General features: G+C 49.5%; 1 long non-coding RNA gene across 1 annotated transcript; it reads right to left on the bottom strand.

The window, feature by feature from the left end:
- Positions 1–8: 8 nt before the first annotated feature.
- On the bottom strand, positions 9–26,853 carry LOC309804151. The gene is made up of 3 exons (XR_014294087.1): positions 26,604–26,853; positions 5,324–5,365; positions 9–179 (listed from the first exon to the last, which is right to left on the bottom strand). It is a non-coding gene; the product is annotated as an uncharacterized lncRNA (long non-coding RNA).
- Between the last annotated feature and the right edge of the window lie 546 nt (positions 26,854–27,399).

The following is a 27,399-nucleotide window of genomic DNA, read 5'->3' as shown; positions in this document are numbered from 1 at the left end:
GTGTGCATGCTTCTCATTGCAGTGGCTTCTCTTGTTTCAGAGCACAGGCTCTAGGTACACGGGCTTCAGTAGTTCCTGCATGCAGGCTCTAGAGCGCAGGCTCAGTAGTTGTGGCGCACGGGCTTAGTTGTTCCACGGCATGTGGGATCTTCCTGGACCAGGGTTCAAACTCGTGTCCCCTGCATCAGCAAGCAGATTCTTAACCACTGCGCCACCAGGGAAGCCCCTAGCCAAGACACTCTTGAAGAAAAAGGACAGGTGGGAAAATTTGCTCTACCAGATATATTATACATTATAATAAAGATGAATTATAAAATTTAAGACAGTGTGATATTGGTTCAAAAAGAGACAAACAGACCAATGGAAGAGAAAAGAGAGCCCAGAAAGAGATCCATACCCACATATAAATGAACCATTGAAATACGATAGTGATAGTAATGCAATTCAACAGGGAAAGGACAGCCTTCTCAAAATGGTGCTGGGAAAAATGAGTATTAATATGGAAACAAACCAGAGCCCTACCTTATACTATCCCGGGTCAATTAAACACATCAATGTGAAAAGCAAAACTATAAAGTTTTTATGTAGTATATGAGAAAACCTCATGGCCTTGAGGTAGGGAAGTAAGAAATTAGTAAAGAACTTCATTTCCTCAAAAGATACCATGGAGTGACAAGAAACAGAGTGGGAGAAGATATATGCAGCATATACAATCCACAGAGCATTAGTATATAGAATATTTAAAGAAATCCTACAAATAAGAAAGTTGCAGACAATCCCAGAGCAAAAGGTTAGACAGATGCTTCACATTAGAGGAAATCCAAATGGTTGATAAACCTATGAAAAAGTTCTCAACCTCATTAGTAACCAGCACAAGGCAGATTTAAAGCACAATGAGATATTATTTATGTCTACCAGATGGTAAAAATTTTCAAGTCTGGAAAACCAAAGAGAATTAGAAAAGCTTTTAGAATGAAGAGAGTTTGGCAAGATAGTAGAACAATTCATTGCCTTCTCTACCAGCCTCTCTTCCTCCACCCTGAGCAAACTCCATGGCAGATCTAAATCTACTTAGCCAACATTCCCAAACATCAAAAGTATACAGCCTGGGGCTGTGCCAGATCCTGCCATAAGCAATAGGTTTCCAGCCACTAGAGCCATCTTCACGTGGTGCTTCCACCTGCTTGCTACCCTGATTGCCTGGTGTTCAAGCCCAGAATGTTTATTCTCACAGGACTCCCAGACTAGTCCCCTATCCCCCACCCAGGGCTCCTAGGGCACAGAAGGAAGCCGATGTGGCTCACCACGGAAACCTCTGGGCCTAGTACACACGCCCTCATCAACAGAGAGAACTGTAGCTAAAACCGAGCCATACAGGAGGACAGACATTGCTCTCTGGGTGGGTGAGGAAGCTGGGAGGGCCACACAGAGGTGACCATGAATTGAGTCTCAAGATGAAGAGGCATTCACCAGAGGGTGAGGAGCCAAGGACCCCCAGCTGAAGAAGGTCCAGGAATCAGGGTGGAGAGAACCCTAGGATTGGTGTTCTGCGGACCCTATTGCTACACTGAGAGATCTGAGCGATAGGAAACCTCAAGAAGAGTCCCAGGTCAACTGAGAAAACATCTAGACTAGATTATTTTTTAGGAGTAAAATATACATAACATAAAATTTACCACTCAAATCATTTTTAAGTGTACAGTTCAGTAGCATTAAGTGCATTCATATTGTTGTGCAACCATCACCACCATCCATCTCCTCTTCCATCTTCCCAAACTGAAACTCTGTACCTATTAAAGGGTAAGTCCTCATTTCCCCTTCCCCTCAGCCCCTAGAAACCACCATTCTACATTCTGTCTCTATGAATTTTACTACTTGAAGTACCTCACATAAGCAGAGTGCAATATTTGTCCTTTTGTGTCTGGCTTATTTCACTTAGCACAGGGTCTTCAAGCTTCATCCATGTTGTAGCATGTATCAGAATTCCCTCCCTTTATTAAGGCTGAATAATATTCCATTGTATGTATTTGCCGTATTTTGTTTATCCATTCATCTATTGATGGACACTTGGTTTGTTTCCACTTTTGGCTATTGTGAATACAGCTGCTACTGCAGACTGAAGGTTTTGTCCCTCCAAAATTCATATGTTGAAATCTAATCCCCAAAGTGATGGTATTTGGATGTGGGGCCTTTGAAGGTGATTAGTTCATGAGGACAAAGACTACATGAATGGGATTCGTGCCCTTATAAAAGAAACCACGGAGAGCTCCCTTGCCTCTTCTTCCATGTGAGGTTATAGCGAAAAGACAGCCATGTATAAACCAAGAAACAGCCCCTCATCAGACACCAAATCTGCCAGCATCTTGATCTTGGACTTTCCAGCCTCCAGAACTGTGAGAAATAAATTCCTGTCGTTTATTAGCTACCCTGTCTATGGTATTTTGTTAAAGCAGCCCATACAGATTAACATAGCTGCTATGAACACTGGTATATAACTAAAGACTAGATATTTCAAAGTGAGGGACTAATGCAATTTCAGTTAAGAAAACAACCATTAGGGAATTCCCTGGTGGTCCAGTGGTTAGGACTTCGTGCTTCTACTGCCGGGGGCCCTGGCTTGATCCCTAGTCGGGGAACTAAGATCCTATATGCTACGTGGCATGGCCAAAAAAAAAAATACAAAACAACCATTAGAGAGGCCAGTACAATTATTGGGTGGGCCAAAGCGTTCGTTCGATTTTTTCCATAAGATGGCTCTAGTAGCACTTAGTTGTCTTTAACTTCATTCGAAACAATTTTGTTAGATTGTATGTGACAGCTGTCATATCAGCATGCATTTAAAAAAAGACTTATCAAAATTGGTGAATTTTTGTGTAGCCATTTTAAAATTGAAGATGGAAGAGAAAAGCAACATTTTCGGCATATTATGCTTTATTATTTCAAGAAAGGTAAAAACGCAACTGAAACACACAAAAAGATTTGTTCAGTGTATGAAGAAGGTGCTGTGACTGATCGAACGTGTCAAAAGTGGTTTGCAAAGTTTCATGCTGGAGATTTCTTGCTGGACGATGCTCCACGGTCGGGTAGACCAGTTGAAGTTGATAGTGGTCACATCGAAACAATAATTGAGAAAAATCAATGTCATATCACCTTGGAGATAGCCCACATACTCAAAATATCCAAATCAAGCACTGAAAATCATTTGCACCAGCTTGGTTATGTGAATCGCTTTGATGTTTGGGTTCCACGTAAGTTAAGTGGAAAAAAACCATCTTGACCATATTTCTGCATGTGATTCTCTACTGAAATATAATGAAAATGTTCCACTTTTAAAACAAATTTTGACGGGTGATGAAAAGTGGATACTGTACAATAATGTGGAACAGAAGACATCATGGGCAAGTGAAATGAACCACCACCAACTACACCAAAGGGCCAGTCTTCATCGAAAGAAGGTGATGTATATATGGTGGGATTGGAAGGGAGTCCTCTCTTATGAGCTCCTTCTGGAAAACCAAACAATTAATTCCAAGTACTGCTCCCATTTAGAGCAACTGAAAGTGGCACTTGACGAAAAGCGTCCAGAATTAGTCAACAGAAAATGCATAATCTGCCATCAGGATAACACAAGACCGCATGTTTCTTTGATGATCAGGCAAAAACTGTTATAGCTTGGCTGGGAAGTTCTGATTCATCCACCATATTCACCAGACATTGTACCTTCGATTTCCAGTTATTTCAGTCTTTGCAAAATTCTTGTAATGGAAAAAATCTCCATTCCTTGGAAGACTGTAAAAGGCACCTGAAACACTTCTTTGCTCAAAAAGATAAAAAGTTTTGGGAAGATGGAATTATGAAATTGCCTGAAAAGTGGCAGAATGTAGTGGAACTAAAGGGTGAATACATTGTTCAATAAAGTTCTTGGTGAAAATGAAAAATGTGTCTTATTTTTACTTAAAAAACCGAAGACACTTTTTGGCCCACCCAATAAAAAACAAGCACATTTCATATTGTGTGGTGTGGGCTATACTCTTCTTATCCTGTAGACCCCTGGGTATGGCTCCCAGGAGGTGGAGGATGGCAATAGGGGTGAGGGAGAATCGAAGGCCTATTTAAATAGAGGTGAGGGGAATTTAGGGGGCCAGGATCCCAAACTGACAAGGACCACTTGTTTCCTGGTCTGGAAGGAGCCCTGTGGATCCTCAGTGGGGATTTCCTTAGGAGGAAAACTAGGCTATGTTTCTCTTGGGGCCTGGTTCAAGTAGGTTGACCAGTGGAGGACAAAGCCAGGGTGATATGAGCAGAGAAGTGTCCAGAAAGGCCGCTCTGACAGCTGTGGGAAATAGGGTCGGAGGTCAGCCTGGGAGCTGTGGTGGGAACTCAGGCAGCAAGGCCTGGGTCAGGATGTGGGTGCCCATGGGAATGATGAGAAGTGGACAGAGCAGGGAGGTACTAGGAAACAGATGCAGGCAGTGGGGAGAGAGTGATGAGCAGGAGGGTGAGGCCGATGGTGGCGACCAAGCCACGGAGAAGGAGCAGGGTCTGGGTGAGCCTGCTCAGGGCACAGGACAGGGAAATACTACGGATACACTCAGAGATAGAATCCCAAGAGGAATCAACCCCCCAGCGTTAATGAAATTAACTGCAGAGTGTGGGAATCATGATCCAGACTCAAGTCAGATAGAGAAACCTCTAGAAATGCAACACTGGGCACAAAGTGACTCTTTACAAAGCAATTATTTTTCCCAGAGGAGAAGGAACCCCTTTGAAATCTGAGATACAAATGAAAATGGTGTCTCACCTCCTGTGAGCTCTGCTCAGAGGCTCCTTAGAGGCCTCCATTATTAAGATAAGTAACTCCACAATAGGGTAGATAAAAGATAAATAAACTGCTACATAAACTTATGACACAATTGTTGGTAACCCTGAGAACAAACTTGAGCAGCCTGGTTCAGAAGCCAGGTGTTCCACAGCTAAGATGTGTGACGGAGCAGAGCAGTAACTGGAATATCAAGGAGGAGGACTGGGACCCGGGACCTGAGCCCAGCTCTGCTCCCTGGGAGGGCAAAGGCCTGGACTCGGGGACTCTCCACAAGGTTGTGAGAGTCAGTGGGCAGCTCGGTAAGGACTCCAGGGCATCATCCAGGGTTTTCAGGAAGATACTCAACTTCCTCAAGAACTCGTTAAAATCTCCTGCTAGGGTGCGCTCTACTCCCTTTGAGGGAATCACAAATTCGGGTCAGGTGTGGGGAATGTGGAAGGTGTATGGCAGGTGCCACGATCAGTCAGGGCAGTGGGCGCCCCAGCCTGGTTGGCAGCTTACCTGGGATGTGGTCTTGGGGATGGTCAGGGTTTGCAGGAGTTCCTGTGGACCACAGACAAGAGAAGCCAGTCAGCCTTTGGGGGAAGCCAGGAAGGCAGTGGAGGGCCTCTGTGACTAAGCAGGTATTGGGTGGCAGCTCTACCCCCAGCCCCGGAGGGGTTGGTCACAGAGGAGGGGGTAGGAATTGGGAAACGGGGGCAGAAAATCTGCTCCTGTTTGGGAAAGGGCAAGACAAGGTCACTCATTCTGACCTGGAGTGGACTCTTCTGGGGACGTGGAGACCCCGGTGCCAGAGGGACCCTCCCCAGCCTCACATACCTCACGCTACTTCAGATTTTTACTGATGGTTAAAGACACATTAAAGATACTGACAAACTTCTCTAAGGCGTTCCAGAAGGGAGCCAAGTTAGACTTTAGATGGGTTTTTCTCTGCAGGGGACCAAGAGTGTGTGAAGCAGGGCTGGGGAGCGGCTGTCCTCCTCGTGGCCTTGTCTGTCATCCCTGATGCCTCTTTTCTGGAGAGGTCTTCAGCAGAGCCCTCCACCCTCTCCCACAGCCCGCCAGCTCACCAGCTCTGTTATGACCCCAACCCCAGGAAGAACCCAGCTGCCCTAAGGGCACACACCTGAGGTGGTCACAGCATGTTCTGGCAAAGGCCAGTCAAGGCAGGGCCCATCCCACCTCCTGGCTCCAGGTGGCCTGGGGAAGGGGCTTGGGTGAATGGAGAACACTTCTTGAACCAGCCGCCAGAGAAGAACCCAAAGGGAAGGAAGCCAGCTTGCCTAAAACAAAATTTTAGAACTCCCACACTTGGGAAAACACAACTACGACACAACCCCACATGAGACAAAGAATAGGGTGATGGACGTATCTGCCATTAAGATGCCAGGTAAAGATTGAGACTCAGGTGAGACCCATTAATATGCCAGGTAAAGAGTTAAGACTCAGAGGAGACCATCCAGGTGTGCCTGACCCCAGAGCAGTGACCAGCAACACAATGGCAGTCACCAGCAAGGAGACAGTGGGCCCTCAGCTTCAGTGCTCACCTTCAGCATGTGCCACTGATCTAAGTGTTTAGATTCCTGCAGGGGAGAAGGGAGAATCCATGAGTGCCACTGGCCTGAGGTTGAGCCAGGCTGTCCCTGCCCCATGCCCAGCATGGCCCCAGCTACTCACAGAGGTGATCGTCAGGTTATTCTGGATTTCAGAGAGGATGTACCAGTAGCAGCAGGCCTGGGGCTGGTTTCAGGGGGTCCCTAAGGGCCGGGGGTTTGGGAGGCTGAAGGGAAGGAAGATGAGGAAGCAGGAGGCAGAGGGATCCTCACATCTCTGAGCTGCTGGGATCGACTGTGGTCCTCCCTGATCCTATGGAAATCTGAAATGGCCTGGCTTCTCTTAAAGGCCCAGTGGAGTCAGGGGGAGGTTGGGAGATGGGGTGATGGTGGGGTGTGTGAAGAAGCCCCAGATGGGCTGATACCCTTTTCTGATATAGAACCTCCACGACAAACAAATCAACCTATGCATCATTTTCTGGTACTCAAGATCAATAAAACTTGAAAAACTATTCTCAAAGCATTTCTTTCTTTCTTTTCTTTTTTTGGCTGCAAGTCTTGCAGGACCTTAGTTCCCTGACCAGCGATCGAATCTGTGCCCTTGGTAGTGAAAGCGCGGAGGCCTAACCACTGGACCACCGGGGAATTCCCTCAAAGGGTTTCACTTCACCTTACCAAGGAAGATAAGAGCCACTGCCCACTGAACAGAGTGGGCGCAGGTGAGAGGGCAGCCTAGCTCTGAGTTTGCCCAGGCCTATCTGTGCCTCTTCCCAGCTGGGATCTGGTTCTGTTGCCCTCTGACAGCTCTGACTCTCTGTCACCATCCTCACAGGCCTCCCACTCTGCCTGAGAGGCAGACAAGATTCTGCCTGGGAACATCTTCTACGTGGCTAACAATCTGTGTGAAGCCTCAAATACGTAGAAGAGTACATTTGACCCTTGACCAACACAGGGATTAGGGGCACCGATATCCCCACAGTTGAAAATCCACATGTAACTTTTGACTCCTCAAAAACTTTACTACTAATAGGCTACTGCTGACCAGAAGCCTTACTGATAACACAACAGTCAGTTAACACTTATTTTGTATATGTACTATATACTGTATTCTTACAATGAAGTAACCTAGAGAAAAAAATGTTAAGAAAATCATAAGGAAAATACATTTACAGTACTGTACTGTATTTATTGATTCCACAAGTTTATGTTGTATTTCTAAGATGAATTGTCTGCCTGTCAGTACCTACAACAATGCTGTCTTATACGATACCAAACACTGTCAATGTTATGTGTATTACTAACCGTAGACATCAAAAATGAAAAGATAGTATGAAAAAGAAATTCATACTTTTTACAGGTATAAAGATTCATGCATTGATAATGAAGAAGCAGCAATATGATTGCTTTATTGTAGCCCAGTGTAATCAACAGGATTGCTTCATGGTAGCCTGGCCTATACACTAACGAATAAATCGTTATACAACTGTCATGGCATACTGTATTACGGTCATATTCATAATATAGTATTGGAAACATTGTTACATTTTTTAAAAACCACCAATCTGGGCTTCCCTGGTGGTGCAGTGGTTGAGAGTCCACCTGCTGATGCAGGGGACACGGGTTCGTGCCCCAGTCCGGGAGGATCCCACATGCCGCGGAGCGGCTGGGCCTGTGAGCCATGGCTGCTGAGCCTGCGCGTCTGGAGCCTGTGCTCCGCAACGGGAGAGGCCACAACAGTGAGAGGCCCGCGTACTGCAAAAAAAAAAAAAAAAAAAAAACACCAATCTGTGACAATATGCTGATACGAAATTTCTCCAATTACAAGAGAGAGAGGCATACTGTAGCATAATGCGATTCTTTGAAAGCAAAGTTATAAAATAGTAAGAAAACTAACACACTATTAATTTTATATTAAATGTCACTCACTTTATGCCTACATAAGGATAGACTAGTATCCACATATATTTTATGCATTCATGACATACTTTTTCTTAATTTCTTCAATATTTCTAGGCTCCACAGCTCATCTGTCAATTTTTTCAAATTGTTGCAAATCTCCAAAATTTTTTCCAATATATTTATTTAAAAAAAAATACATGTATAAGTGGAACCACACAGTTCAAACCCATGTTGTTCAAGGGTCAACTGTATTTTTTAAGAGCCTGGAACATTGTGTTACTAGCATTTAAATCCCAACATTGTCACCTCACAGTTTTGGGGCAGCTTCCTTGAGAATGGGGACTGTGGGGCTGAGGGCCCTATATGCCTGTCCCTCCCCTGGCTCTTGGTTTCGTCTGAGATAAATATAATGAACACAGTAGGAATGAATGCATGTCCCAGGTCTTTGTGTTCCAGGTGAGCAACAAGAGAGTGACAAGCACCAAATGCCTATACATTAATAACAAGAATGACATGGACACCCCCAGTTCCCCAGATACTGGAGCAGTGGCTAGTAGGGTTGAGGTCAACAGACAGAACATCTGCATCCCCAAACCCAGATCTACTTGGGAACGCTTCCTCTGCGACTTGCCTGGCTCCAGACCATCCTTGAGATGTTAGCTGTCCCTTCCTCCAGTCCTCCCCCACAGTCCAGATGGGAGAGGCTGCCCCACTTCTGGGCTTCCCTTTCCTACCCCACCCCTACCAGGCTTATCATCCTAAACTGTGCTTCTCCATCTGTCTTCTCTATTAGACTGAGCTTGGGGAGGAGGTCCATTCGGCACAGGTGTGCCCCAAGGAGGCCGCATCCCTGCAGCATGGGCTAGAATGCTGAGGGTGCACAGGTTGAGGTTGTACAGGCCCCAAAGAAGGAGTACAGAGCTGGGTGGGACAGGAAGCCAGTCCTCTGCATCTGAGCCCTCCCAGGAGGCTCCTTCCTGCACGCTCTGCTGAGATGGACACGTGAAACTGATGACACTGATTGGCCAGCCAGGAGCCCTGAGCTGCCTTCTGTATTGACAAAACCAGGTGGTGTGGCCAGGGCCACCAGTGGAAGTGCAAGTGAGGTCATGCGGAAACTAAATCTGATACATGATGCCATGGAGAGGGTGACAGAGGAGCTAGTCATGATGACGGAGCCCTGGGTCCCTGCCAGTGGTGGGCACCCAGAAACTCCACCAGGCCTATGGGGGTGAGTGAACCTCTGGATGAATGAGCCCCAGGGGCCAGGACCTCAGACACTGTGCCCCACTCTGAATGTATCTGGGCAACAGGCGGGACCAAGCCAGACCTGCAGGGGTCTGTAGGACGGGGCCCAAGGACCCACTCTGAAACCCACAGGGTCTCTTCCTGCAGACCCCAGGCAGCAGTTCTGGGCTGGCTCTCCTGCCCCAGCTCTAGCAGGGCCTCCCCTGTTCCCGCCCAGGGCTGGGCACCCTTAGTTCATTTCCCTTCGTGATCACAATCAGCCAGCCTGTGGAGGAAGCTTTCCCTGGGCTGGGTTGACGCAGGTACCTGGGGTGAGATCACTTTCTTACAGGGGGCCAGGCTTCTCCCAATGGGTCAGGCAGGACTGTGGCCTGCAGGGGAGGAAAGGAGGGTTCCTGTGATTTCACCTGAAGCAGCTTCTTTAGAGTCACGCAAACCTCAAAGGAGACTCCTGGAGGAGGCCCAGGCTCTGCCTGCTTCCCCTGAGAAGCTGCAGAAGCTCTGTGGAAGGTTCCCACCTATCCTCCACAGGGGCAGCTGGGCAGCCCTTCTGAATCACATTTGCTTGGAGGAATGTGACTCTGTTCCTCGCACAAATGTGCCATCCTTGCTCCCTTCCCAGCCCTTCATGGCCTCCTCCCATGGCCCCTTCACCCTGCCTCAGGGGCCTGCCTTCCTATACTCTAGCCCAGTGAAGCCTTGGATTGTCCCAACCTCCTCACCTTCTGACCCCTGGAATGCCAGCCCCTCAAGGTCATCCCCAGGAGTCAGCTCACATTCCCTGACCATGCCACCCTCCATTCTTCAATGGCTGACTTGGTCTCCTATTTCCCAGGGAAGACAGAAGCCACTGTCCCCTCCTGCCACCAAACCCACTGCACCTTCCCAGACTGGGCCCACCAGGCAGCCCTCCCCTGAGCTCTCTGCTCAGGTGGGCGTGTGATACCTGATGTCGGGAGCCCTCCCTGTGACCATCCCCCTCAGGCACTCACTGCACTGGCCCAACATCCAGGTCTCTCACCTAGTCCCACCTCATCTCCAGCAGAGAGATACTCGAGTTTTCCTGCCTGGAAAGATCCTTCTCTGACCCCTTGACTTCTCTAGCTGCCTTTCTCTCCTTCTCTTCAGAATAGATCTTAGAAGAGCTGCCTGCCCTCTCTGTCTCACCCTCCTTTACTCCTCAGCCCACTGCCACTGGCTTCTGCCCCCACTATACACTAAAACTGCTCTCCCAGAGGCTCCAGTGGCCTCCTTGTCAATAATCCCAGTGGCCACATCTTATCTTTTCCCTATTGTCCCCCTCCCGCCACCCGGCATCACCTCCTAATTTGTCACTTTCCAGTGCTGTCATGGTGGGTGCTCAGCCTCTGGGGTCAGACAGACTTGCTTGCATTCAGCCCTGGGCGATGTTGCTTCCTAGCTGCATGAACTCAACCTCTCTGAGCCTCAGTTTCCTCTTCTGTAAAATGGGGATCATAATCGTCCCTGCCTCAGGCTCATTGTGAGGATTAAATGAATTAACCCATAAAAAGAACTCTGTGCCCGGCAGTGGAATTTAGCTGTTAGAGTCTTTACCTGCATCTGGTTTTCTCCATCCCCACCAGAATCAACCAGCTCCAGCCTTCCCACTATCTGTGGTCCAGAGAACTTCCCCGCCTCCTCACTGGCCAACCTGCTGTCCTGATTCTTCCCAGCCATTCTCCCCACAGTAGCTAGACTGGGCTTCCTGGGACCCAAACCTTCCAGGGACCACACCTGTCCCTGGCTGAAAACCCCACAATGCTTCCAGTGCTCCTAGCATGAAGCCTAAACCTCCTCCTCCTTTCATAGACTTTATAACTATTTTTAAAACAAGAGGCAAACTACAAAGGTCAAGATTTACAATAACACTACTCAGAATTTTTCTTTGCTACAATACAACGTGAAGTCAGGACTATTTAAGAAGGCTTGCAGGAATGTTCGGCCTCCATAGCTTTAAAATTCCCTCAAAAAGCTCATTTACATAAAAAAGAGGTTTTTCTCTATAAGAAATCACATTTTTTGTGTGTGTGCACAGGTCCCAAAACTCTTATATAGAATGTAATACCAAACCACAGTTGAGTATTTAAGCAGCCCTGGGTCTCTGGGACATGAACCCCTGCCCCTGCCTGAGCTGAATACTTTAAATCGGAACTTTTTTTTTAATTCTTATTTTTCTTCCACACTTTAAAGTTGAAATATAGTTAATGTACAATATTATGTTATAGGTGTACAGTACAGTGATTCCCAAAATTTAAAAGTTATACTCATTTATAGTTATTATAAAATATTGGCTATATTCCCCATGTTGTACAACATATCCTTGTAGCTTATTTTATACCTCATAGTTTGTACCTCTTACTCCCCTACTTCTATATTGCCCCTTCCCCCTTTTCTCTCCTCACGGGTAACCACTAGTTTGTTCTCTATATTTGTTAGTCTGCTTCCTTTTTGTTATATTCACTAGTTTGTTGTATTTTTTTAGATTCCACATATGAGTAATACGATACAGTATATCTTTCTCTGACTTATTTCACGTAGCATAATGCCCTCCATGTCCATCCATACTGTTGCAAATGGCAAAATGTCATTCTTTTTCGTGGCTGAGTAACATTCCACTGGGTATATATATGTACCACATTTTCTTTATCCATTCATCTGTTGATGGACAATTAGGTTGCTTCTATATCTTGGCAATTAAATCAGAGCTTCTTAAATGTCATGTGAATCACCCGAGGACCTGGTCAAAAGGCAATTTTTGAATCAGAAAGTCTGGGGTGAAGTCTGAGGATCTGCACTTCACACAAGCCCCCAGCTGATGGTGAAGCTGCAGGTCCGAGGTCCAAGCTGAGCAGGAAGGCTTTATGTCTCTCTCTGCCCACAAGATGGTGCATCTCTTAAGGAGAGGAACTGTGTCTGCTTTAGTCACAGTGCCTGCACAAAGCAAGTGCTTCGTAAAAATTTGTTGAATGAATTGTTCTTAGTGGGTACCCAGTCCTAAGGCTCCCTACTTGTTTCTGTTGCCTCATTTCACTCATGCCTTTGAGACACTCCCCTTGCTTTTTGAGGATGCTCTGGGCCCAGATCCAAGGGCTGAGCTAGGAGCCACGTATATCGGCCACAGGCATTATTCTCATGACATTTCCTTGCATCACAGCCTCTTCACCTGCCTCTGCTGCAACCACATCTTGGTCCTTGTCTTCACCAGATCTCCTTCTGCTCAGAAGCCTGAAACACCCAAATCCCCCGCCTCAGCATCACCTCCTATGCTTCATCTCCCCACAAGGATCACATCACACTGCACCCCAGCCCCTGGCATTTCCATCCTGTCTCTCTTCTCCCCCGCTGCCACAGCCCCAATCATCTCAAAGAACTCTTCCCCACGTCCCTGTTACACTTATCCCTTTACCAACACCCCCTGTCCTGGGCCTGTGTCAGGGCCTGACATGCCCCATGGAGCAGCAGTTTACCTCTTCCTTCAGTGGCTGCCCTCTAGGCCCCTCACCTTCCTAGTTTGCCTGCTTCCCATCTGGCTGCTGCTTCTCTGGTTCTTTGTGGACTCCCCCGTGGTCTATCCCTGCCCTCTGCCCTGTTCAGCAAACCCTTCCTTCTGGCCTGCATCTGCCAAATCACACTTCAGCACAGACTGGGATCCAGACCCCTGAGACACAACTCTCTCCTTTGGTCACTGGACCCCATCACCAGAGGCCCAGCATGAAACCTCTCTTCCTTTCCCTCACCCTTCAGACCTTGTCAATCCCACCACCTAAACCTCCCCAGGCCAGCCCCCTCCTCCTACTTCCCAGTGACATCTTCCTCAAGGGCCCCCATCAACGGGCCCCTGAGCCCAGCTCCTCTGTGCTACCAGAGGGACTGCCCAGGGCCTGCAGCCAGGCCTCCACCAGGGGCTAACATCCCACAGCACAGGGCAGAGTTGGGCTGTGCTGTTATCACACCAATAAGAGAATGGGCGTCTGGTGCCTGAGCTCCATCTGCCACCCACCAGGAACAGAGAGTGTAGAGGAGAAGCTGCCCAAAGCCCGGGAGGCAAACCACTGGGGGCTTTAACACCAGTAATTCAGCGCTAGGAGTGGGTATCAAGAGATGTGCTCTCAGTGGACGGGCCCACAGGTGGATGGTTAGCCATGTGACCAGCTGCCAGACAAACTCTTGCCTGTTCCACTGGGCCTTCACCTGGCCACCCATGCAGAACCAGGCAGTGCCAGGTGGGGAGGGCAGCAGAGGGTCAGGGCTGTCCAGGGGATGGCAGGACCAGGTCCCACTGGGCAGGAGGCTCAAAGGAGCTCAGAGTCAGGGGGCTGCTCCCCTGTCAGAGAGGTCCTTTTACCTGTCCCCACTCTGCCCAGTGACCTGCCTGTCTCTTAGCCTCCTTGGCAAGATGAGGAGATACCCTGTGAGTAATTTTTTTTTTCCAAGTTTCACTGATTTTGAGTACTAAAAAGTGATGAATAAGTCTGTGGTTTGCTATGGAGGTTACATGTCAGATAAAGATTCTTCCGAAGCCCGCCCGCCACACCCCCACTTGCCCGTGGCATGGGCCCGCTGCATAAAAGACGGCGGCTGTCTCAGACACTTCATAACGCCACGAAGGACCTGGACAAGACAGAATCCATCCTGCCAGCCCAAACATGAGCAGCCTCCCCATCCTGCATTGGCTCCTGTTCCTGCTCGCACTCCATGCCCCTCAAGCACAAGGGGCACCGAACAAGACACCAGACACCCAACAATGCTATGTACTCAGCCTGATCCGGGAAATTATAACTGAGCTAGACAAGCTACCTGTGGCTTCAGAAGTGAGTAGCTGGGATAAGGTTGGCAAGGGGTAGGGAAGGGCTGGCAGGTGCCTCAGGCCAACAGGACTCATGGGCTCTCTCCCTCTGCCCCTACAGGACTTCTTGAACTCAAATGAAAAGAGGAGGCTGATGGTAAGAGTTCAGCCCCACACATGGGTGCACTTGGGTGGGTCCCCATTCACCTCCTGCCTGGGTGACCTCAGGCATGTCACTTCACCTTGACTAGCTTTGGTGTTTTCATCTGTAAATAGGGTTAACAGCACCTGTCTCAGTGGGGTTGTTGTGAGGATTAAATGCACACTGTGCGTCAAGTTCCCAGACCAGTGTCTGGTGCTTAGCAGCTGCTCAATACATTTCCCCAGTCATGGCTATAATAATGAAAATGATTTTTTTAAATTACAAAATGAAAAGGCAGTTCTAGATGAACAATATCAAAGGCCTTAAGCTCAGTTTTCAGTGGAGCATCCTCTGGGCTGGCAGACTAAAATATCCTTCAGGATCATGCTTGCTTCCCTCCTTTTCCTTGAATAATTGTATTTTCAACTCTGATCAGCCCTAGTTATCATCATTTATAGTTATTTTTCCTAAAGTGGTTATCTCACCTTTGCTTGCATGGCATTATTTGGGTAAAACAAGAGGTGGAATCTCTCCTGAGTTTACTGGCCATTTGTATTCCCCCTCTCTTAGGCACTCACAGTTCACACACTGCACCCGTTTCCTTGCTGGGGCCTCTGTGACTGTCTTCCTGATTTCTAGGAGCCCTTAATTCAGTCAAGGCCTCTTGCTGCAAATATTTCCCTTGGCCAACCCTTTGCCTTTTTAGAGACTGTTTTGGGAAATTTTTTCTCCCCAAGTGCAGAAAGATCCACCCAGGCCCTTCATGCAGCTCACAGGAGACAGGGGCTCGGGATGTGGGTGACATAAGGCTTGCCTGGGGTGTGCACTCACCTCTAGGCCTGTGCCCTTCGGAGCAGTTCAGGGACCCACCTGGGGCAAGAAGTGGACAAGGAGGGGATTGTCCAGGGAAGTCCCTGAAAGCACGCTTGGAAAACTGTGGGGATGACTTCAGCCCAGCCATGGGAAGGACACTTTCCAACCTTTCCCCACTTACATGAATTCTTTGTCCCCTTAGAAAATAAGCCTCCAGAGGCCAAACCTGGAAGAATTCCTGACATTTGCCACAAATTCCCTTGGAGAGGATTCGAAAATCACGAAAAATCTTAAGGTATGTGAAGCTGTCAAGGGTTCTGGGATCCCTGCCTTGGCCCTGCCCTGCCTCTGGGGAGGAGGGTAGCAGGTCCTGCTCCTTTTCCAGGCAAGTCTCTGACTGTCTCCTTCGGTCTCTTCCCACAGGAAATCCAGTCAATCCTGCCCACAACCATGTCCACGGTAAGTTGCCCCCTAGATGTCCCTGCAGGTGATGCCCTCAGTTACGACCTGACCCCAGCCTGTCATCCACCTTCCAACCTGGCTCCATCTAATGCCACATTCTTGGTTTCTTCACAGGAAGAGCCAATCCTTATTGAGAAGGATAACTTGGGTGACTTCCAGGTGAAATTGAAGGAATATCTGTCTGCCATTAGAGACTCTCTCAATTGTAAGAACACATAGAGCCCTAACGTCTGAAGTCCGAAGCTCAGCTCCCTCTCTGGAGCCTCGGAACGTCAGTAACAGCCGATTGTCCTAAGTTTCTTGGATGTCTCTCGCACAGTTTGGGACTGGAAGAATTTCATTTTCTCCTGTGGAGTCAGATTAATTGTTAATTATCTAATTCCTGAAATGTGCTGCCCCCATTTGTCCTTCTGTGATTATTCTCATTTTTATTCTATTGAGACTATTTATTTATGTATTTATTTATTACCTTGTGCAATGTGAAGGGTATTTATTTTAGCAGAGGAGCCATGTCTTGCTCTTTCTGAACAAGATTCAAAATGGGGACTTCGGGGCATGTTCATTTGTACCTCAGGTTTTAAACTGGTTTCTACATGTCTGTGAAAATAAACCACACTTTCTGAACAAATGCTTTGTTGCTAGTGTCTCTTGTTTACTCAGGTCTTAGTAACTCTCTTGCCTGATGATTTAACATACCTCCCTACCACCAGATGGGCCTGGAACCCACACCCTGGCAATCTGTGGTCCACGGGGGAGCCAGATTGAGTTTTAGAAAATGCAAATATGACCAGGTTGGTTTATACTTCATTTTCCAGTCCTCAAAGTCTTCTGGACCTTGTCCAGATCATTTGGGTAGCATAAAAGGCCTGGTTCCACCCAGTGCTTCTATTTCCTTTCTCCCACAGCTACCTACCTCCTCGATGCTCCAGGTAACAGAAGCTCTGTGGCTTCCTAGAGGAACCACACACCTTGCTTCCTACCTCTAAACCTTTACCCACACTGTAACCTCAGCCTCGTATGCCCTGATCCTGACTCAACATGCCCAGGTTCATTTAAAGAAGCTATTAACTACTTGAAGTAACAAGTAACACTCTGATTATTTAAAGAGCCCTTTTCCAGCACGTTTCTAATGCCTAGTCATTAAAGGGATGAATGAAGGTAGAGAAAAAGAAGGTGCAATGTAGTTTTTGAATTAGCTCAGAGTGAAATCTTTCTTATTAAAGTAGACCAGGAATAACATAATAAAGACAAGTCCGACAGAAACAGTCTCCTGTATCTTATAAAGGATGTGAAAATGTGTGCAGTAATTCTTTTTTTAAAAAAATTTACTATAAAGTGTCTGTGCTTAGGGGGATTTGGAATCCTATTGAAAAAGAAAAAATGAATACATGGAGGAAAAAAAGACCAGCTCAAATGTTGCATACCTCTGGGTTACCCACACTACTCCAGGACAGAGCTCTTCTCTGGAACAGGTGGGTAGGCACGGACCCACTGGAAGGACAGCCAGTGTGGCCCTGAGGTGGCACAGACTGACCTGAATGATGGAGACTGGGGCATCATTGAATGTGGCTTCAGTCTGCCACCTGACCGTTGGGGTCCCACTGACCCTTTAGCTCTGAGTGCCTCCCTCTCTGGTTCCCCTGCACCCTGCCCAGGTGCACTTCCTCCAGTCTGGGGGTTCAGGGGAGAAGAGGCAGAGCACACTTTCCTCTGTCACCATGCTAAGGAGTAATGTCATCCTCTCTTGACTCCTCACAAGGCCCATAAGAGCTTTGGGTGCTGAACACCTATGTGTCAGGCCCTCTACTGGACACTGGGAATATGGCAGTGACTAGACAGATGGAAGGTATCCAGGGAGCTTGCTTTAGATTGAATGGCCTGGGAAGGTCTTTCTGAGGAGGGGACATATAGGTTGAAACCTGAATGACAAGAAAGTGCCAGCTATGCAGCAATCAGGGAGGAAAGAACTCTGGAAAGAGGGAACAACACTCAGTGCCTGGAGACTGAAATGTGCTGAGAGCACTCATGGAACAGAAGGAAGAGCCCACAATTCTCCCTCAGTTTCTCTCCCTTCCCTCCTCAGGCTTTATAAAAATTCAAAACTTACATTGGTGTGTATATATTTTTTCCTGAAAATAAAAACCTCATGAAATTGTCATAGTGTACACATTTTTTTCTTTTTTTCTTATTGTCTACATACCAGAGTTTTTTAAATGCTGTATTTTAATTGTTCACATTTTACTTTAAAAATATTACTTAGAATTACCTTGTGTTTAAAAATGAATATACTGTAGAAAAGATACATTCTCATTTATTATTGATCAAAGTGTAAATTTTTCAAACTCTTTGAAAGGTAAGCTACTATTATCTACTTAAATGTGACAGGCATACCTTGTGATTATTTGTTATATACATACGTGTGTATATATGAGCACAAATAATTATTACTCTATTGATATATGTTTTATAATAATAATCTATATGTCATTTAATAGATAATTTGTTAAATAACATAGTTATGAAGTGGATGCTATCTGGTTTCTGACTATAGGCACATTTATGTATTTGTCTAGCTATCTACCTCCCTCACTTTATGTCTGTATATTTTGTTATAAAATTAACTACTTCATGGTTAAGAATGGGAAAAAAGAAAGATGTAAAACAGTGTGAAACTATCTACCATTTGTGTTAATTAAAAAATTTAAAAAAAAAAACCCAAAAAACCAAAACTGCAACCTGTGTTAGTGGCGGATGACTGCAGGAGGTGGGGGTCAGTGGTCAGGTCAGACAACACAGACTCGGTGCAGAAAGATCAGAGGACATGGAGTGTGAAGTCAGTATAGGCAGGACCTGGGTGGAGGTGACATGCTTGAGAAGGGGGTGGGCCTTTTCAGGTTTCCTGGGGGGTTTTCTTGCCCTTCTTGTACAGCAGTCCAGCCTGCTTCAGGTTGAAGTGGGACGAACATGAGCCCAGCACACTCAGGCTCATCCTTGACCCCAAACCTCAGACCCTGCCTGGGTCTAACACAACCAGGCCCAAGCACAGCCCTGGTCCTGGGGCCCAGAATCAACAGGTGGTCAGTTCCCAGTCAAGTTAGGGTATTTTCACATCATGTCCATCTGCCTTTAGGGAGAGGGCTGATGACTCCATGACCCAACGGGAGGCCCTGGGGTGCTTGAGTCTCTCCTGAAGGTCTTTTCTCAGAGCCTGCCCAGACTGTCCTTAGTGCCAGGTCTATAGGTCCAGTTGCCACAAGGGGGCACCAAAGCCCCATCATAAGTCCCACAATGTCCAAGTGAAGGCCAAAGTTCCCACCTTCCCAAATCCAGCAGGAAAGTAGATAACCTCAACCAGGAATTTTATTTTTTAATTTTAAAAATATTATGGAAAAGAATCTGAAGAAGAAGAAAAAATATATATATATATAAAACTAAAACTGAACAACTTTGCTGTCACCTGAAACACTGTAAATCAACTATACTTCAATTTTTTTAAATTATAGTTTTTTTTACTGCGAGGGCAATATGAGAGAGCATAGATGTGCTTTACTGATAAACTTTGAAATACAGAAAAATAAAGCAAAGAGAAATTGCCAGGAAGGCAAACGCCTGAGGAGAGAACTCAGAGAGGCATTGCCCACCTCCCTCCATGGTGCGAATCCTCTTGCTCCAGGAAGGGGTTCTGCTCCTCCCACCCTAGCCTTGAATCTGCATTTGACTGAGTTCAGCAAACACCCTGAGGACCCTCCACAGCTTACCCAGGCTGCTGCAGGGGATTGGGGAGACACTGAGTCAGGCCTCCGGGGGCCTCTTGGCCATGTCCAGTTGGCCCAGGATGGTGTGGTAGGGGTTATTACATACAGAGCGATGGATGGATGGGTGTGGATCTCGTCAGAGGTGCTTCTCTCAGGAGGTAATGCACAGGGAGCTTGATAAAGGAGTAGAAGTTCCTCAGGCAGCCAGAGGTGCAGAAAAGGACGTCAGGCAGATGGCACCAGGGAGTAAGGGTGTGGAAGTCTAAGAGCATAGGGTGAGTTGGGGGTCACAGGAGAGTTTATGCAGTTTATAGGGCCACAGTGTGGGTGCCGGGTGGCCAGGTAGAGACAAGTCCCCCAGAGCTCCCTTGGTAAGGGAGCCCCAGGCACCTCTGGGTCTCAGCCTGGTCCCTTGCCATTCCTCCCTCTCTTTGCCTAGCCTAGCCCAGCCTGGCCTGGACACTGTGGAGACAGCAAGACTAGACAACCATGCCTGAGGAGTCGGGGGTGTATGGAGGGGGAGGGATAGGATGGGGCCACATCATTGTTTTTAATGCCAACAGGAAAGAGCCAGGGCAGAGGGAGAGAAGCTGGAGGAAAGAGGGGCCAGCCAAGCAGAGCGGGATCCCTGGGGCCATGGTGGGAGGGAGGGAGGGAGAGGCAGAGGTTGTGTGGGCCAGAGTGGAGGGTTGAGTGAGTCCTCACCATGGGCTGGGGCCTCAATTTTCTCCTTGAAAACCTCAGGTCAGGCTCATGGAGGGGAAGATGGATCAGGCAAAGGGACTCAGAATCCCCTCAATGACCAGATGAAGTCTATGACTGCCTTCATTTTACATATGAAAAAAAAAATGAGGAACAGAGAATATGACCCCAGAACCTCTGAATCCTCAAGCCACAGTGTTTTGGCCAATGCCCAGTGAAGCAGAGGAGCCCTCTAAGTCTGGTTTAGGGCCCACCTGGGGTCTCCTTCTTGACTGGACCCAGGCCTCCAGAGGTACCTACTGGCTCCAAGACCTCCTGGTTTCAGCTCCAGGGGCGCACAGCACAGCCGTGGTACCTCAGCTCCATCCTCCATTCATTGAACCACCACGTTTATTGCCGAAATCCTCTACAGGCACACTTGTCCCTTCTCCTACCCAGCACCCCCCACATATGCACACACACTGGGCTTAGATCCAGGCTCATTCCCATCCCCATGCCTCATGGAGTTTCTGGGAAAGAGACCACTGGCTCACAGCCACCCCCTGCCTTGACTGGTAGTCAAGGCTTCCTCTCTCCCACCCAGCTTCTCAGAGATCCCAGACTCAACTTCCACCTCCAGCCTTGGCTCATGCTGTGGCCCTCCAAGAGCCCTCCTTACTCCCCAGGGTCCACAGAATCCTAGCCCGAGGCCTTCTCGCCTCCTCCTCAGACGGGTGCCCTTGACCATGCCACCGCTGGGACTTCCTTCAGCAGACAATGGGCGAGTGTCTCCACTCACCCTGCCCTAGAGGGCACCACATGGGCCATGCCAGAGATGAAGTGGTGCAGCCAGGGACAGCAGACCGTGACAGCGAAGATGTGTACCTCTGCAGGGAGCTGTGCCAGGAAAGGAGTGTGACTGTGCCCGTACCTGTGCCCAGGTGGGAAGCACGGGGTTGTAAGAGCACCTGGTACTGGGGCACTGGTGGCAGAGTGCTGGCAGTGAGGGTCCACATCCAGGGGTGATGCTGGTAGGGTGCTCCTTCTCCTTCTGCTGTATCTGTCCTAACCCCTATGGGGAAAAGGACTAGGGCTCCCTTGAGCACGGTAATAAAACAATGGATCCCTCAGAGGGGCTCTGAGCCTTGAATCGGGGTGGGGGAAACACTTTGGTCAAGCCCACCCCACATCAGTGAGCATCCAATAAATGTGACTGTTCTCCCCAGGCTGAGGGTCGGACTCAATGGCTGCTTTTTCCTACAAGGCAAGGCCCTGGGCCCTTGGCAGGGCCACCTCCTCCTACCCAGGACAGGGGGCAGGACTAGGGAGGAAAGTGCTCTGTAGCCGTGTTGTCAGTTGGCTCTTTCCAGGAAAATCCATTTGACTGAGTCATTTCCAGTCTGCTGACCTTGAATACCCAGGCTGCCTGGCAGGGTTTGCTTCCTGGGGCTGGGCGTGGGGCAGTGTTGGGGTACTGGGGAAAGGTCTGCACAGGAAACCTAAATCCACCCTTACCAGAAGCCTCTACCAGCTAAGCCTGTGGCCAGGGAGGCAGAGAGCTGGTGTGGCCTCTCTGAGATGGAAGGTGACTTTCCTCCTGGAAATGAGTTGTCACAGCTCAATTAGTCAACAAACTTTTCCTATCTGCACCAAGCCCTGTGCTGGGGAGGAGGAGGATGGGACCCTCCCACTAGCCCTTCATCTGGTCCTGAAGACTTTCAGTCTTGTAGGGGAGCAGTGGACCCTCCCATTGTACGGTCCAGGCTGGGATGGGGGGAATTCAGAGCTGAGGAATCTCAAGGAACCACTTGTCCCAGCTTGGTGGTCCCAGGGGCCAGAGACTTTTCCTGGGAGATGCTGCCTCCCAGTGCTTGCTGAAAGGGCAAGTAGAGTCAGGTGGGTGACAAGTCAGGCTGTCAGAAGAAGGAGGAGCATAGGACAGGGGGAGAGTGTTTGGGGCACAGACAGGCAGAGAGCTTTAGGAACAGGTATGGTGAAGAGGAGGCAGGTTACAAAGTGTGCTGTGGCGTGTAAGCGAGAAGAGTTAGAATTACTGTCCATGTGTCCAAGGTGAGGACCCAGGGGATGAAAAAGCAGGTCTGCAGGGTCTAAGAGCCCACAGGAGGGTTCGACGGTTCAGAGGCTACGTGTGTAGGAGACAGACTGGGAGCAGTCCCCGTTCACATGATGGCTAAGGCCACAGAGCGTTATTCGGGAAGAAGAGCTGAAGGCCACGACAGCAGTGTTCAGGGACCAGAGGCATGATAGCTGGGCAAGAGACTGGCCAGTGGCCAGTGGTCCTGGGAGAATAGGAAAGGAGGAGCAGGAGCCACAAGGAAAGGTCCACACCAGCAGGGTGGCCTATGGGCATTGAAGTTGGAACACGAAGGATAGGAGTCCATGGGTTTGGCAGTGAGGTTTGTGGGGAGCCACACATCTTTCTTCTGGAAAGGTGACATCAGGGCTGAGGCCATGACATGGGCAGGCATTCCTAGATTGCATGGCATGGAAAGTGACAGCGATAACTTTGAGTGGGTGCACTAAGGCGAGGGTGGGGGTGAGGACCTAGATGGGCAGTGTGACTCCTTTTTGGCACGTTTCCCACAGGGTCAGGAGAAAACCCTCTGGAAGGGGTTTCCTATGGGTGTCCCTCCCACAGACTCTGGGGGAAATTAGGGGCTTGTGGCTTCCCTGGAATCTTTTTCACAGGGGAAGTTATGAAGGGGAAGGAAATGGACCTCAGAGTTTCTCACATCCCATGGGACCTCTGCACAAGCATCTCAGCTGATCTCACCCTCCCTGGGCCTGCCACCCCTTGTCTTCCCTGGGGACCTGAGACACAAAGGCACAATTTCCCCAGCACAGCCTGCCATCCAGGCATCTCTATGTCTCAGGCTTGGACTCTCCACCGCTAATCCCTGGGTAGCCCAAGAAAGTTCCTTCTCCCTGATCCTCAACTCCCTCATCTGTACAATGGGTTTAATTATCGCTGCCTCACAGAGGAAACTGGAGTTTTCAGGGCTAGCTACCCTTTGCCCAGCTGCAGCCCTAGATAGCATTTTTCTGGACAGATGTGGTGAGGTGGAGAGCCCAACCACCACCCATATTCAGGGCTCATGGGGTGCTGCATCACCCTCAGGAGAACCCAGTGAATGGCTCGTCCTTCTTGAGCGGGGTTTCTGGTCACCTCAGGCCATACCATACACACAAAGCTACATCTTTGACCTTTGTGGTTGCAGCTCCAGTTGGAGCCTTCCTGCATCTCCTCTAAGTCTCCAGAGATGCACCTCAAAAAGGCCAGGCTGTCCAGAAGAGCAATTCTTGTCCTGCTCTCTGGGTATCCCCAGATCCCTGGCACTGGCGAATCCTGATTGGTCTGGGAGGACCTGAGGGTGGTTAATCCCCAACCATGTGTGTGTGGACTCTACATCCATATAGCCCAGCTTCCAGGGAGCTGGAGGTGTGGCCGACCTCACAGCCCCCTGCACTCAGAGCTCACTTCTGGTGCTCATGTTGGGTAGGGGGTAGGGAGGACAAGGCCCAGACTCATGGGCACAGTGTTAAGGGTACCAACCAAGATATGCACAGAGGATGAGCCAGGAGGGGGCGGTCATGAATGAGAGTGAAGCAAGTTAAGAGAAGGCCTTGAGGGGACTCACTGGGTGTGTGGGTTGGGGGTAGGAGGTGAATGAGGAACCTCTGACATCGGGGTTCTGGTTTAGGCATCTGGGCAGACAGCAAGGCCATTTGCTGTGATGCGGGAGACCCAAGGTATCAGAGAGGTTTGGGGAGCCAGTCCAGACTGGACCGGATGTGGCAAGTTTGAGAGGCCAGGGGAACTTAAGAAGACTCAGTTGTGGCCACATGGGCCCAAAGGTCAGAGAGAAGTCATGGCACAAGACATCTGGAAGTCATTGGTGAAGAGGAAGTTCCCTGCACCAGAGCACTACACAGAGTGAGCCAGGCCTTGGGCAGTGCCCAGGGATGCCAACTTTAAGGCGGAGCCAAGGATAATGAGATGTCCTTTTTCACTTCACTCCTTGGTTCTTGGAGCTTCCTTGCTGTTTCCCAGGATCCAACAACTGTACACTCAGGAAATGACACTCCAAGAGTGGGTGTGCACCAGGCCTGCCCTCCCCCAACCTATGCCTCCCACCCGCCCAGAGGACTTCCTCCAGGGCTTGAAATGCATTCCCCACCTGTGAATCTCTGTCCCTTAAGCTCATCCCCAGCTAGGAGTGTCATCAGATAGCTAGAAGGGGCTGCTGGCTTCATCTGCCTCCTTGGGATTAAAAAAAAACCACTGGAGGCGTCATTAAAAATTAAAAGGAAGAGAAATCATTACCAGAAGCCTTTACTACTTCCAAAGTCCTGAGGATGCCCCTCACTGCCCTCTATGTTTGGGGCTGGAGTCCAGGCAAAGGTGCTGGGTGGGAGCCTGGGGACCCTGGCCCAGCTCCCTCACCAGTCCCTCTGGAGCTGATGGGCCAGTCAAGGTTGCAGATGCAAGCTTTCTATTCTGGGCAAGATGGTTGGTTCTGGAACGACCTTCCTTCAGGACTTTTCTGAAGTGTCAGGGCTCCCTCGGACTCTCCCTTCAGCCCTGTTTGGGCAGGTGTGTCTCCTGTTTCCAGTTCTGTTCTTCAGGTCCGAGGGCCCTGGCCTTGAGCCCCGAGCTCCCTGTTATGTACCTCTGCCTCTGGAGAGAGCCCCCTACTTCCTTCCAGCACCTCCCCCAAAGGCCCCCCAACCCCTCACAAGGGTGACAGTCCCCCTCCCAGGACTCAGACTGAGGGCCCAGCAGGAGTAGTGATAAAGGGGTCAGTGAACTGTGGGGAAGGGGAGGGAGGTGGCCCACAGTGTCTCTGGGATGACCGGAGGGGTCCTTGGGGATCTCTCCTCTCAGCCCTGGGGCCATCAACTCATAACTCCCTCTCCCTAAACACACTCATCCTACTCCCTCAGGCCACATCTTAGTGAGGGTGTGCCAAGTCCCCTGTGCAGTGCCGGGGGCACGGCAGCTGCCTTTGTGTTGGATGCAGGGCTGGAGCCTGCCTTCAAGCTTTGCCACTTCTCACCACATGATTGTGGATTGTTACTTATACCTCTGGGTCCCAGTTAGTTTATCTCTGCAAGGAGGTGAAGGCCCACTTTGCAGGTAACAACTCCCTAACAAGGGAGTTCTGAGCTGCATAAGGGGATATTTTCTGTTTTGGCTGACTGGGTGCCTCCCTCTTCCCACTTCTGTCTCCCTTTTGGAAAGAAAGGATGAGAGGGGAGTGACGGCCAGTGTCTGGGCCAGTCTCCGTATAGCCTGTGGTCCCCATCCTCCACCACACAGCCTCCAGGGCACTGTGTGACACAGACCTCCACACTGTGTGGCATTTTCATCCAGTGTCCTTGACCCTCTGTTCCCCACTGAGTGCTTCCTGGTAGGGGCTGAGGAGAAGTTTCATGGAAAAGGTAGAGGAAGGGCCAGGGCCTTGACATGCCACACTCTCACCCCGAGCCTGGCCACCTAGGAATGTCCCATCAGGCTCAGAAGGGTAGGGCTGGCCTCACGGTGTGCCCCAGATCCTGGCAGGGACTCCAGTGGGGTCTGGAGGACTGAGGCCTGGCTTCCGTGTACAAGGGCAACAACTCTCTTGCTATGCAGTGAAACTTGCCAGGGCTGCAGGCTCGGGCCACAGTACTCAAACCATGAGTTCTACCTGCTTCCCAGGGCTGTCCACTTGAGCTCAGCAGCATGTCCTCGCTTATGTCTGACCCCATCAATCTAGGTTAAATCACCCTCTGGGGCCCAGAAGCTCCCAGTGTGGGGAGCTTCTCCTATATCAGAAGGGCACCTGCAGAGGCATGGGGGCTCACACAGATGCACCTCATGTAAAACATCCTCCCCTCCTGACACATCTCTAAGTACAGACATCAACCATCCTGGCACACAGACACTCAGAAACGTAAGTGTGTGGACCCATATCCCTTCGACCACAAAACTCATGGCACGGGGAAGTAAACACCAACTCGTGCTGTGCTCTCCAAAGTCCATTGTGAAAACCAAACACTTGTCAGCCCCTCAAGAGCCTGTGACTTTTCCAGAAGCAGTTCCTGTTCCAGAGGGAGGCCTCTGGAGCTGGAGGTGGGCTGGGGCAGGGGCCACATAGGAAGCTAAGCCCAGAAGACCTTGGTTGAAAAGCCATTGTCCCCTGTACCTCCTGTGGATGCAGCCATGACCCTGTTGGTGCCTAATGCCTGCCAGAGGCTGTAGCTAGCAGCACAGTGCCCACCTCAGAGGCGACAGTCTGCCCTGCAGAGGGAAGCGAGGTTCACATAACTCAAGGGAAGAGTCACTCAGCAAGGTGGAGTTGGAGGCAGGATTTGAACTCAGAACCCTGACCCACCCCCACTGAGAGCCCCAACTCACCTCTGCAGCTTGGGAGCTGAATATGGCTGTTTAAACCAGGATTGTTGCTGTTAGATGAGATCTTACCATGGAGCAATGTTCTGGAATTTTGCTGGCTGGACTTGCACATGGTTGTCATTCCCTCAGCTCACAGGGGCTGTGGGGCAGAGGTTCCTGGCTGGCAACAGCTTGCCGACTGCTCTGGGTCCTTGGTGGGAGACGAGGTGAGTTGTCACAGGACTATGTCATTTGGCTGGAATCTGCCTAGGTGGACAGTGGGGCAGGCCTGTGAGAGTCCTCCTCACACTTATATCTCACTGTGGCCACAGCTACGGGCTCTAGGAAGAGAAGGGGAGGCTGGAGTTGGAATGGGCCCCAGTGTGGCACAGCCGGCCCAAAGGTCTCTTGGGATAACAGGCAGGATGGGAAGCCGGGGAGGGGGGTGGGGGTAGAAGCTCGATTCAATGTCTCCCAGGCCCTGCCCCCCAGCCACTTCAGGCCAGGAAGTCCAAGCTGTGCCCAGAGGCCCCTCAGAGGGAGGGGGAAGACTTGGCAGGTCAGACTGCCCAGGAGGGCTGGAGAACACTCAAGAAGGCGGGCAGGTGGGCTGCCAATTCTTGGAAAGACTCATTAACGAAAACCCCCAAGGCTGACCACCTTGGGGAAAGGCTCACCTTTCCATGTATAGCTGATAAGGGCCAGGAGATTCCACAGTTCAGGTAGTTCCCCCGCCTCCCTGGTGTTTTGTGGTCACCATTAATCATTTCCTCTAACTGTGTATATAAGAGCTCTTTTGCCAGTGAGCCCAGTGCTCAGA

Source organism: Mesoplodon mirus (genome assembly GCF_964341445.2).
Source record: "Mesoplodon mirus genome assembly, chromosome: 5".
NCBI lineage: Eukaryota > Metazoa > Chordata > Mammalia > Artiodactyla > Ziphiidae > Mesoplodon > Mesoplodon mirus.
This window is presented reverse-complemented; position numbering and strand designations above follow the sequence as displayed.